We start from the raw sequence: 13,229 nt of genomic DNA, 5'->3' as shown, positions 1-13,229 counted from the left end.
AGCAGGGTAACTCGTGTGTGTGCAAGGTTGCATTTAGTGTATACATTGTCTCGCATGAGGCCGTGTAGGTGTGCGTCGCTTCTGGGTACACCCGATACTCCGAAAGCGTCTACAAAGGGGGGAATACCACCTTCTCGTCCAGGAGCTCCGTCTCGATGACCGCCTTTTTCAGAGGTACTTCAGGATGAGCAAGGAGGTGTTCGACGAGTTGCTCGGAAAGGTGGGCCCACTGATTACAAAGGTGGACACCCATCTGCGTATGTCAATCGGCCCCGCCGAGCGACTCGCCATCTGCCTACGGTACGTTTTGTGTATTTCTACTTCTTTAATCTGACTCTGTATAGAAGGAGAGAGAATGCACGAATGATGACTGAAGTCTGTGATTTAGTTCAGATGGGTAACATTAATTAAGATATCTAGGTAAACACAGTATTGCTCCCCTGTGTACATGGCGTGTGTGTCTGTGATCAATGTGTGTGTGGGGATCTGTGTGTCTGTCTGTGTTCAATGTGTGTGTCTGTGTTCAATGTGTGTGTCTGTGTTCAATGTGTGTGTGTCTGTGTTCAATGTGTGTGTCTGTTCAATGTGTGTGTGTCTGTGTTCAATATGTGTGTCTGTTCAATGTGTGTGTGTCTGTGTTCAATGTGTGTTCAATCTGTGTCTGTGTTCAATGTGTGTGTCTGTGTTCAATGTGTGGAGGGGGGGGATCTGTGGTCTGTGTGTGTGTTGGGGTCTGAATAAATATATTTTGTAATCATGTATATATCTTTTTTTTCTCAGGTACCTGGCAACTGGTGACTCGTACGCGACGATAGCCTTCAGCTATCGGGTCGGGCGTTCTACAGTGGCAGTCATTGTCAAGGAGGTTGCGGGGGCCATCTGGACCGCCCTGGTCGAGGAGTGCATGCCGGGTACCACAGGTGGAGGATTGGAGAGCCATCGCTGCTGGGTTCCAGGAGCGCTGGGAGTTTCCCCAACTGTGTTGGTGCCATAGATGGGAAGGCACGTCGTTATCCAGGCTCCAGCAAATGCAGGTTCCCTCTACTTTAATTATAAGTCCACCCACTCCTTGGTACTGCTGGCTGTGGTGGATGCTGAGTACCTGTTCAGGGTAGTGGATGTTGGAGGCTTTGGGAGGAGCAGCGACAGTGGGAGCCTGCGGAATTCTGCATTTGGAGAGAGCCTCCGAGACGGCAGTCTGCAGCTACCACCTGACACCGTCATCGCAGGATCAGAGCGGCGGGGCCCTCTCCCCCATGTCTTCGTTGGAGATGAGGCATTTCCGCTGTTGGACAACCTTCTGCGTCCATTCCCTGGACGTCACCTCCACCCGTGAAAGGAGGTTATTTAACTACCCGCCTCAGCCGTGCCAGGTTGGTGGTTGAATGTGCGTTTGGCATCCTCTCAACCCAGTGGAGAATGCTCAGGCGTTGCATCACCACCAGCCCCGAGGTGACGGAAGTTGTGTGTGAAGGCTGCCTGTGTGTTGCATAACTTCCTCCGCAGGAAGACCATTGATATGCCATCACGCACACCTATCGCAAGGTCCACGGATGAAGTTACTCCAACCCTGTGTGATGCACCGAGGATGGGCTCCAACAATGCCACACGGCGATCCATCCAACAGCGGGAGACCTTCTGCTCCTACTTCAACGAGGAGGGGGGCAGTGCGATGGCAGGCAAATGTGGTGTAGGCCCATATTTGTCTCCAAACCAAAAAGCTCTTTTAAGAGCTACCCATTTTCTTTAAAAAGCAAATATTCCAAATGAGCCATTTTAAAATCAACCATTCCTAATAAACATGTTTCTTGAATTGATATCATGATATAACTAACAACCTTTTTCCTTCAGCCCTGTTTTTAGTGATAAACCACTCATAATTTTCATCAGGATTTCACCTGAATAATTACAGAAGACAGCACATTATATATCGACATACAAGAAGCTCCTGGTATGTTGTAACTGACAAACCACATGAACAAGTCAAGACACAGTATAGCCATAACATACTTTTAAATAACTTTTATTTATGTGATGTTGTGTGTGATGAGTGATGAGTGTAAAAAGATGTAATGTGGATCAGTATCAGTATCTAATTAATTAATTAATTATTAATGTCCATTTCTGTGGCCTCCAGGACCGCCTCTTGTAGCTTCATTTTCAGTCTCATGCTGCTCGTCCTGCTCAGCTTTTGCATTGCAGGCCAGAGACTCCTTAAAAAAAGGAGGTCCTCGTCTTCCACCTCCACCACTGGTGGTGGGGGTGGTGGTGGTGGTGGCATGGCCAGCATCGGGCCTACGGCCGACAGCAGGTTCTCCTCAAAAGGGGACATCTCCCTTCCCCTGCTCTTCTTCCCCCGGAATGCTGGCACACTGGCCGGCACACCGTCTGGCACACCGTCTGGCACACTGGCTGGCTGACTGGCCGGATGACTGCTACCTGGCTCTGGCTGGCTTTCCAGACTGTCATCCAGGCTGTCACCCATAGAGTCTTCCTCTTCTTCTGCTCCGGTGGGTGGAGGCAGGGGTTGCCGGGGGAAATTGCTGGACGTCTCACGGTCCAGCATGAAGGGCTTTAAAAGCTCATTACTGCCGCGAGACGCCAGGGCTTAGATCCCCCGGAAGCCCCTGCCCGCTACTTTTCCCTTCCTTCTCCAGGATCCTCTCCCTGCGGTATCGGTCCCTGAGGGACTTCCAACGCTTTTTTGCACACTTCGTTCTAATAAAATGAAAATGAAAGAATACAGTTAATTTCTTGAATTTCAGAAAATGATTGCTCCATTAATGAAAACCAAATCCCTTTCAATTGCATACAAGGTTTTACATGTCACACTTTATCAGAATCAAAAACAGGTTTATTGCCAGGTAGCTTTGCACATACTAGGAATTTGACTTGATGTCATGGTGCATATATACAAAACAAGAAATCTAATATAAAACACAACATGTATTGTACAGTTAAATTGCAAAAAGATAAAAATTAAATAAAGCAGTAATTTACATGGAAATAGAATGCTAGGAATGAATTTTTGCATATATATATATATAACTAAGAAATGTGAAAGGAGTATGACATTGTGTGCATTAATGTAATGCAATATAGTCTATGATGTGGCAGCGGATGATTAACATGTATGTGATTAATGTCTATGGCGCTATTTTATGCTAAATATACCGGCTATGTTTCATTAGCTATGTTAACATGAAGTAAACTGGATATAAAATCCCCAAACAGGCGAAAACCTACCAGTTTCCCCCACTGTCTCTGCCACCTCCTTCCATGCCTGGTTCCTCTGGTTTCTATCCCGGTAGGTGAACAGGGTCACATCAAATAATACAGGGTGATTCGCTACCGCTACGATTATAACCTCGTCCATTATATTTCAAATATAGACATGAACGGCGGGATATCTCAGGATATCTCTCCCAGCGTATGCGCGGTTTTTGATTGGCTACGGCTTGAGCTGTCAGATTTTCTGAAACGGGATTTGATTGGCTTACGCTCACTTGTCAGGAACCGAGAGAGCGTTTCGTGCGTAAAAAGTTCAACATTGTTCAACTTTTTACGCGCGAGACGCTCTCAAAGTTACGCTTGCCTTCCCGTGATGCAGTTCGGCGAAAACGTGAGCGGACGTGACGTCACCCCATTCAAAGTGAATGGGCAGACGCGCTAGAGGCGTAATTTTACGCCTGAAACGCTTGTAGTGTGGAGGGCCCGTAAAAGTTGTATTAGCTCAGCATACGCGTCTGCATTTTTCTTGCCGTCTGCCGCTATCTCGGCTTCACTATTTGGTTCTCTTAGAATCGTGTTCTTTAACCCTAATAGGTGAAGGTGTCCTAACACTTTTGTCTCCCACAGTTCATACTTAGTTTCATCTCCGTCGAACATCAGTCGAGGCAACCTGCTTGTCCCTCGATGATCCATGTTAACTTATCTTGCTATCCCGTTAGCACGCTGTTCGCCGTGACTTTCTGACGGTGATAAATCTTCAAACTTCTCCCTGAATGACTCCTGGGCCCATAACCTGTTGAGGTTTAGGATGGCAGCTTCTTCTTACGCTGCACTCGGAGAGAAATATTGGAGACGGAGACGATGAACTGTTTAGCCCTTGAGCATGATTTATTCCTCTGCTTCACAGGTGATTCCTTCGCTCAGCCGAGCTAACTTAGAAGAGAACAAACATAGACAGTGTACACGTGCATCAGGTGAACACACCCTCATTTACATGACGCAAGACTGGTCATTACGTAGCACGTAATACTACAGTGCCTCACAGTGGTACAATAACAGTATTACATACAATAACTGAGGACATATGTAAACATTTCCCTCAACACATCCCGTGGAGGAATTCTGAAATGTTTTACCGTTACATCACAAAAACGCACAGCAGAACCTGACCCTGGAGCGCCGGCCTCTTTATTTACTTATCCCCTATGGGTAATAAGGCTGAGATGAGAACCCTCCATCGTATTTAGTCCTTAGCAATATCCTGCGCCTCTCCCTATGGCCTCTCTCCATGTAGAGATGGGTACCGAGCCCCGGTATTAAACGGGCCCCGGCCGGAATGATTAAAGACAGTGGTAACGTTAAGCTCCGACGTTATCGGACTTTTTATCGGTACTGGAGACATTTAAAAAATATATGTCATATGTATTATTGCTACATAAACATTATATCGCAGTTTTAGTTTCGCGAACTCCGTTTCTAATATGCAATATTAAGATTACAATATGCATCTATGATGTATTTTCGAGCTTTCCAATCCAGACGAGATCTCTCTCTCCCGTCTGTGTGGGAGGGGGTGGGGCAGTTTGTAAAGGTCTCCTGACTGTGTTACAGACTGTCATCCTGGTTAGTGGTTACTCTGGGTTCTGTCTTCAGGACAGACTGTTGGATTTGTTTGTTAATTGGATGGGACTTGATTGGATTCAATATTAGAGTAATTTTCTCGTTTGTGTGTTTGTTTAAAGTGTTATGTTCACATATCGCACCCTTTGGTAATGCTCGGGTCAAATTGACCCGGGACATATTTCAGGGTTTAAAAAAAATACAGAACTAAATTCAACATGCACAATTCCTTATATATATTGTCTTTAACTCATTCCCTAACAATATAAATGAAATATATGATTAGTTTTTGAAAATAATCTTTGCTAGATCAAATTTAACAATGGAAGTGTCCATCGTTTTTTGTGATAAAAATGTAATTTATGTAAAAAAAAAATACACTGTAATAAAAACTAGGTTTACATTTTGCTCATGCTTTTCTAGGACAAATGTAAATGAAACATTTTTTCAATAATGTTTATTATTTTTAATCTGTCATATAATAATCAAAGCCCTGAAGGAAATAAAGCAATTTAGCAGCAATTGGAACACAAGAACCACACATCCAAAAGTATTTGGCTGTGAAATATAGAGAGAATGAAACATCCATATAAATGACATAGAACAGATATAAACACAAAGCAAATAAAAACAATGAACAGTCACTATTCATAAAATACAGTATATCCGAAAAATATATTGATGAAGTGACGCTGCAGAACATCAATGGGCAAGTCCGTTTAGGAAACACATGATGTGCAGAACTTCTTCGTGTGTATAGCACAGATGTACTTGTTGCAGTTGCTGCATGTAGTCTATGTCTTGGAGTCCTTTGAGGGTCCACAGACCTCACAGCTGGCTGTGGGGGTCTTCCAGAAGCTGACTGTGGGGGTCTTCTTGCAGCTGGCTATGGGGGTCTTCCAGCAGCTGGCTCTGAGTCAAGTTAATCTTCCAATTTGCTGTCAAATTCTGAGTTTACCTCCACATTATCCTCATCTTCAGAAATGTCTTCCTGTTCCACTTCACCGTGTTATTCTATTGCATTCTACTCACTCTCATCCATTATTAGCTCCAGGCTCTCTGAGCAGAATATCTTTTGGCCATTTTGTTGGTAGATAATTGTAGTTCTGCACTACACTGTAATGTGAGGTTATGTCTCTGTTTAGTCCCTCCTCCGGCGTGCAGGTGCGAGGGGGACAGTGCGAGAAAATGTAAAATGTTTATACATTTCTGGAAGATCTAAAATGTTTATAATGTTCTAGGATAGTTTTGTGTACACACTACAAAGAGTAAAGATCAAGGGAAAACAGGATCAAACAGCTTCTCTATGCATACAATTGTGTGTGTGTGTGTGTGTGTGTGTGTGTGTGTGTGGTGTGTGTGTGTGTGTGTGTGTGTGTGTGTGTGTGTGGTGTGTGTGTGTGTGTGTGTGTGTGTGTGTGTGTGTGTGTGTGTGTGTGTGTGTGTGTGTGTGTGTGTGTGTGTGTGTGTGTGTGTGTGTGTGTGTGTGTGTGTGTGTCTTTAGTTTGTGTGTTTCTTTGTGTTTGTTCTCTGTCTGTCTGTCCTGGTATTGTATCCGGGTCAGATTGACCCGAACCTCTTATGAAGGACATAAATGCGGGTGGGCATTTTTTTATAAGTGGAAAAATATAAAAACAATTCCACATGTCCTTCACAATAAATAAGCCCCGGCCATTGAGTTTCAGGTTGAACGAAAATATCCTTATATTTTTTTTTATTCATTGAAAATGGAAATCGGGTCAATTTGACCCGAACAACACACAAGGGTTATATTTGGCCTTTGTTTATGTGATTGACTGATTTACTCAAATAAAAAGGTTGATGAATTATCATCTAATGATTTGTATGATGTTTTATTTATGTTAAAGGTCACTTTGAATGATTTTAACTAATGATAATGTAGAAAAACTAATATTTTAAATTCGGGATGGTCCACATTAATTTCGGGACGGCTTAGATTGTATTTCGGGACGGTTCCGGGAGGATGGTGAAAAAAGTTAGTCAAGAGCCCTGGGATGCTTCTCTCCACCTTTCTGATAAGATGGGATGCTTCTCTCCACCTTTCTGATAAGAGGGGGTTCTTCACTTCACCTTTCTGCTGAGAGGGGGTTCTTCTCTTCACCTTTCTGCTCGGTGGGCTCAAGCAGACAACCCTGCAGGACGAGCGAGGGCTTCTTCAGAGGCTTCTATAATACAAGGTTCCATGTTTCTTGGAGGAGCAGATGTCTTCCTAATCTCTCCCATCACGGGGACACACACACCTGGATGCGCCACTTGGAATATGCAGTTGCACTGCTCTCAAGCAGATAGCAGAAGGAAATGCAGGCAGATGAGCCTCCGTTTCACTGGGGGGATCATACAGTGCTCACTGAATGAGCCACACAAAAGCAGAGCAATTGGGGGGGGGGGTGAAATATGGCGCTCTGATGAAGAAGAGTTTGAGCCAATCAGCACCTCAGTGCTAATCTACAGTATCAGGATGCCTTTACACACCAGACGCTCTGTGTCATAAAGAGAGGAGGAGAACGAGTCAGGAGGACATGTTCTTCCAGCTCTCGTACAAAGATGAACTTTGAATTGAATGACCAGATGTTTACAGATGTACAATTAATGATTGTTGTTATATTTAAAATGACCAGACATGTGTTAAATAGTGGTGATTCATATATTTTTTTCAGATCAGATTACACTTTCACACTAAAAAATAAATAAATATTCTCAGATTATAAGGTATTGAATAATAAGGTATTTCTAGTATTATCACAGATGTTAATATCCTTAATCACCCAGCAATCAGGCTTAACAACACTACTCTTTAATGTATTACCCATGCACAGACAGACCTAAAATGATGTTTCAAGTACTGGATTAATTTCAGTGTTGGCCCAAAACAAATATGTATGATAAATCATAACAATTATGTAGCATATTTGATCCTCAAATTAGAGAAGTATAATTGAAAGAAATGTATATTCTATATTCAACCATAGATAAACATAGAATAACCCTTTCAAAGTACCATAAGTAGATTTTCAGGTAAGTATGGCTAATAAGAATAATTAATTGAGTTAATTTGGTACAGATCAGTTGTAGCATTTACAAATGTATGAATTAAAGTTTTAGGAATGTTTAATCCTTCCTTTCCAGGTTTTTACAAAAGTCTTTGAATATTTGCCTAACTTTTCCTTTTCAGATTGTTTAAACATTTTGAGAATTGTTTAACTTTTCCCTTCAGATTTTGAAATGACATAATAATTGATTGTCCAAGTAATGTAATTCTGTTATCATGCCATAGTCTCTTGATTTAAGCATAATGAAGATAAACGTAAATATAATCCTAAATTGTTGACACTGCAATTTTACAGATTATAGATTGGTTAGCTCACCAGTGTGAATCTCTTAAACCATAGCTGGATCTCTCATGATCCTGATTTATTGACGCCTTGACTAAATGTTTGCCTTGAAGTAAATCTTTGAGCTACAAGCTAGTCTTGGTTTTGTAGGTTGCTAAATGAAATTAACTAATGAGTAAATGATAAAAAGTATTTATTTTCAAATGTTTATGTTATTATTAGGGCTGTCAGTCGATTACAATATTTAATCGCGATTAATCGCACATTTTTTATCTGTTCTAAATGTACCTTAGAGGAATCTTTTTCAAGTTTTTAATACTCTTATCAACATATGAGTGGACAAATATGCTTCATGCAAATGTTTATTATCATTTGAACAATGACAAAAATTCTCATGAATATTAAACACAACAACCTCTGAACATTACAAATATTTGCCTCAATTCAACCTGGAACCTCTCTCATTCAATAATACAATACAAAGTGTGTGTGTGTGTGTGTGTGTGTGTGTGTGTGTGTGTGTGTGTGTGTGTGTGTGTGTGTGTGTGTGTGTGTGTGTGTGTGTGTGTGTGTGTGTGTGAGTGATGGATCGTTGGAGCTATGTGCAGTGCAACTCAAGGCATATGCTCGAACGGGAGCTGCCTGGACGCTGCGATCATGTTGCGCACTATCCGTGCTGAGTGTGCTGACTTTTCGTACAATGTCCCACTGTCTGGCTTCCTGCATAAAGTCAAGTGCTTGGCGCAGTTGTCGGCGAAATGTCACTCCTCTGTTTTCATTGAAACAGCTCCTTATATCCGTTAGCGCAGCTAGCTAGCACCATATGCTAACAACAACAATACACGTAAGGTCTCTCCCGGTCCTCCCGATGGCCAGTCAGGGCCTGCCGGTGAGCGTTAACGCGTTATTAACGCGTTAACTTGACAGCCCTAGTTATTATGTATCTGTGATTATTTCATGTATGTTCATTATCGTGCTTTTGAAAAGATGCTCCAAACACTGATGAGAGATCATTTTTATGATTGTGATTGACTGTTTCAATCTGAAATGTTTTATTAATGTGATTATTTGCAACATTGTGTAGAATGCCTACACCCTTTCTGAAGAACCTTATTTATTAGGGTATTGAACAAATTATTATTAGAATAGGTTGTTTAGGTTATCAAAATTGATAAAAAGAGAAAACTGTTAGGGAATAATTTGCTTAGGTATTCAACCTTCGACACAGTTCATCATTTTCTCCTCTCACTGTCTCCTTTCCTATGGCATATGTCTACGGCCTTGGGTATTGCTGCTATCTCTCTTAAGGAGGGGCAGCTTGGGCGCATTGTTGTTGCCAGTCTATGACAGAGCACAAGCCGCCATGAGGTAGTTTACTGTTCAGGGACGAAGGTTCCCTGGCGCGCATTATTTTTCTATGGACGAGAGCTCTAGTTAGATTCAGGGTCCATATTTGTTTAGTCTCACTGATGGAAAATGTTGATTATTACACTCTGAACTAGATAAAACCTCGAGCTACAGAAAGAGTTCTTCAGAATTGGTTTGGCAACCGCTGTGTCAACTCGTGACACCCGACCTGTCTTGTCAACTCTCCGGCCGTAACTCCAAATAAACCATCAGTGTTTGACATCAAAGCTCCAACTTTCCTCGTGTCTCTCTGAGTCCTGACTCTCCATTGCTTCAGAAGTTTCCCTTACACTTAATATTTGGAGTACAAAAACAATCCTGATATCATCAGAAAGCTAGGAATCAAAATGTGTCTTCGGGTCAATGCGACTGATTTCGATTGAGCAGGTCACTTTGCATTAGGTAAAATAAAGCAGGCAGACATAACAGGAAGAATATGTACATTTTAACCCAATCAAATAGGACATTGTCACACCATTCAAATGTATCCATGTAAATTACATGACACTTACAAACATGTCAGAAGAACCAGTGCAGAAGAAAACTAAATACAGTCAATCTAAACTTAAAGAGCATCTTGCAGGGGGGTTTTTTTTCTACATTTATGCTTAAACTTGCTTGAAAATTACAATTAAAAAAGTGAATGTAGGATTTGATATGTTTTACGAGACATAAGGGCAGGAATTCAGAGGGAAAGGAGCAATTTTGAGCTCTGCTCTTAAAAACGGCTTTTTTTAAAGGTCATACGTCAAACGCGTCATATTACATCACATAGGGTAAACATATCCGCTCTGTGACCGCGGGTATAGTTAGTAGTTGCGTTGAATTGAGCGGTTGTGTTTTAGTGAGCTGGTATTTTTCGGTAGTTTTACATTGTATTTCACCATTTGTAATCATGGTGCAGTATTGTGTTTGTGCAGGTTGCACAAATACCAGCCTGTCAGGACATCGAGTCCACAGTTTCCTTAACAGGAAAAGAAAGCTAGCTAGCTTTCGGTCCTGGGTTCGTTTTGTGCAGACAAAGAGACTGAACTTCAATGCTGCATCTGTGACGAAAAACGCGGTCGTTTGTGGCGCTCATTTTCGACCGGAGGATTATGAGTCAAGTGATGTGAGGGAGTGCAGTATGGGATATAGAAGCCAGGACCGTATGAGGCTGATAGCTAGTGCGGTTCCGTCAATACACACAGCTCCGGCAGCAGCAGCCGCCGGAAGCGGCGGGAGTGAGAGCGCGGGAGCGTCGGTCAGAGATTCAGCAAAACGAAACGTGAACTGTGCACCGTAAGTATTGTTTTTCTAACGTTTGCGAACTTCCAAATTAGTCAGTATAATGATTTCAATAATGACAAGCAACGTGTGTTTAATATTTATTGCTGTAAGTTAATGTTGCTAGCTTGTTAAACCCACTTGCTAAGACATAATGGATAATGTTAGCTAGAATTGGCTGGGGACTTTATTTGCATAGCTAATGGCGCAGTTGCTATTTATTTGCATGTGTAATCATGTGTTTCATGTGTGTGTTTTCAAGACTTTGGGAGACAACAGTACTGCAGATTCACCTACAGCCAGTGATGCTGGGCTTATAGACCCAGAGCAAGAGGTCATCTCTCCACTGGTTCCTCAGCAAACATCTGTGCTTCACTGCGGCTCACAGTGTAACCTCAGACCTTTCCATCGTTCATCAGGTAAATGTAACACAGAAGTAGCGCGCCCATTTTACATCAAAACGCGGAAAGACTCGGCATAGTTTTTTTACATGTTAAAAACATATTAGAAAAACATCTCAGTATGATGCAGGCTGTTACAACTCCAAGACTTGCTATGACCTCAATAATTAACATATAAATGAATTAAAACATCTCAGCCCGAATGTCAACAAAACCTGAACATAAGCTTTGTAAAGGTAGATTGTATGGCAGGGCTGTTGTTTATGGCAGGCACAATTATATAATATATATCCTTTTATCCTAGCTGTCCAGGTACAGCCCAGGATGGTCAGTGTGGGGTGTCAGACAGAATCTCCACTGCCCAGTCCTGCACACAGTGATGATGAGTCATCTTCTGTAACCATGGACCACCTTGGGGATATGCCATGGAGCCCAGAGGAGGAAATGATGAGCGAGTCGTCTGACGAGGAACCATCAAAAGAGCCACTGCAGGGAACTAATGTTGATCTCAAGTAAGGCTTCTTTTAATTTTAGATGATGTGTATTACCAAATTGTGTCAGTCAGAAATAACAAGTTTTTTTTTTTTTTTTTCAGTGCTGCTGACAAGTTCATTGTGTGCCAAACCCAGCTGATGTCCCTTTTCACCATTTGCCCTTCCTGTTGTGGGGAAACCCAGGGTAATGTGGAGCAGTAAGAGGGAACATATATAAAGATAAAACAAGTAAGAGGATATGTGTGAATTCCACTGATGTAAAAATAAAGGTTGTATCATAACCTGTATGTAAATGTTTGTTTTATTTAATTGTTATGTTTTATCAATTCACTGTGTCTATACTTCATTAGTTTTATGGTATAATTGATTTTTGACTGACTAAGAGTTGTACTGGCAATGTTCTGCTTTTCACATCTCTTAGGTATGTGCAGCATGTGGGTATGAGCGTTTTTGGCAGAACCAGCCAATGCTGTACAGAAACATGCCAGCCTGCAACCTGTTACTGAGTGGGGCCATCCACTTCTCAGGTTGCATGGCTACCCAGACAATACGGATGTTGAAACTGTTAGGGCTTCAGTGCATCAGTGTCGGCACCTTCTTCCGCCATCAATGCCTGTACACAATCCCTACTATCGTGCAGGCCTGGCAAAATGAGCAGGCTGGGATCATCCGAGAACTGAAGGAGATGGTGGGTGGGCTAATCCTCTCTGGTGACTGCAGGTAGAACACTTCAGCTTGTATTATTGATATCAAAAAGAGGTCAAAACAATATTTAAATTACATTCATTTAGCTTTATCCAAAGCAATTTACAATAACTGCATTGCATTGTTTTTTGGGCTTTAACATCTGAATTAAACTGTTTTTGACACTCATAGGTCAGACTCTCCTGGCCATTGTGCCAAATATGGCACCTACTCCTTGATCGAGGACAGAATAAACAAGGTTTTGGATCTTCAACTTGTCCAGGTAAGTTAACGTTATCAGTCACACAAATCAGATGTGCTTTCATCTGATGTGACACGGTTAGTGATATGACTGCATAATATTGTTTTACAGAGCTCAGAGGTTCCAAGCAGCACCTGGTGTGAACTAGAGGCATAGGCGGATTTTGCGGGGAGGGCAGGGGGGGCATTGCCCCCCCTAGTGGCTGAAATATGTTACAGCATTACTACGTCGAAAACTGTTCCAATACAAATATTTCGTATATCAAAATTTGAATAAGGTAGGACACTGGTTAATAATATTATAGCGTGTTCGAGTAACCAAGGGATATAGTAGTTATCAAATAAGTATAAGATGTGCACAGTTATGTATTGCACTGTTGTTGGGGGGAGAGACCGCCCCTTCCATATGACTGTGTGTGTACAGCAGGCATGGAAAAGTCATACTCAGTGCGGTGAGTGCTGGCTTTATTGCTACTGTATCCGTAGCACCCCACGCAATAGTTGGGACCAGG

At 42.1% G+C, this 13,229-nt stretch overlaps 2 long non-coding RNA genes across 2 annotated transcripts; both read left to right on the top strand.

Annotated features, from left to right (window-relative positions):
• Nucleotides 1–10,691: 10,691 nt before the first annotated feature.
• LOC117560330 lies at nucleotides 10,692–11,756 on the top strand. Its single transcript, XR_004571143.1, has 3 exons — nucleotides 10,692–10,892; nucleotides 11,140–11,296; nucleotides 11,583–11,756. It is a non-coding gene; the product is annotated as an uncharacterized LOC117560330 (long non-coding RNA).
• Nucleotides 11,757–12,464: 708 nt separating this feature from the next.
• On the top strand, nucleotides 12,465–12,868 carry LOC117560333. The gene is made up of 3 exons (XR_004571145.1): nucleotides 12,465–12,492; nucleotides 12,649–12,739; nucleotides 12,830–12,868. It is a non-coding gene; the product is annotated as an uncharacterized LOC117560333 (long non-coding RNA).
• Nucleotides 12,869–13,229: the final 361 nt, after the last annotated feature.

Source organism: Gymnodraco acuticeps, unplaced genomic scaffold, assembly GCF_902827175.1.
Source record: "Gymnodraco acuticeps unplaced genomic scaffold, fGymAcu1.1, whole genome shotgun sequence".
In the NCBI taxonomy this organism is placed as follows: Eukaryota; Metazoa; Chordata; class Actinopteri; order Perciformes; family Bathydraconidae; genus Gymnodraco; species Gymnodraco acuticeps.
Note: the sequence above shows the minus strand (reverse complement) of the source record. Positions and strands in the feature narration are given on the sequence as shown.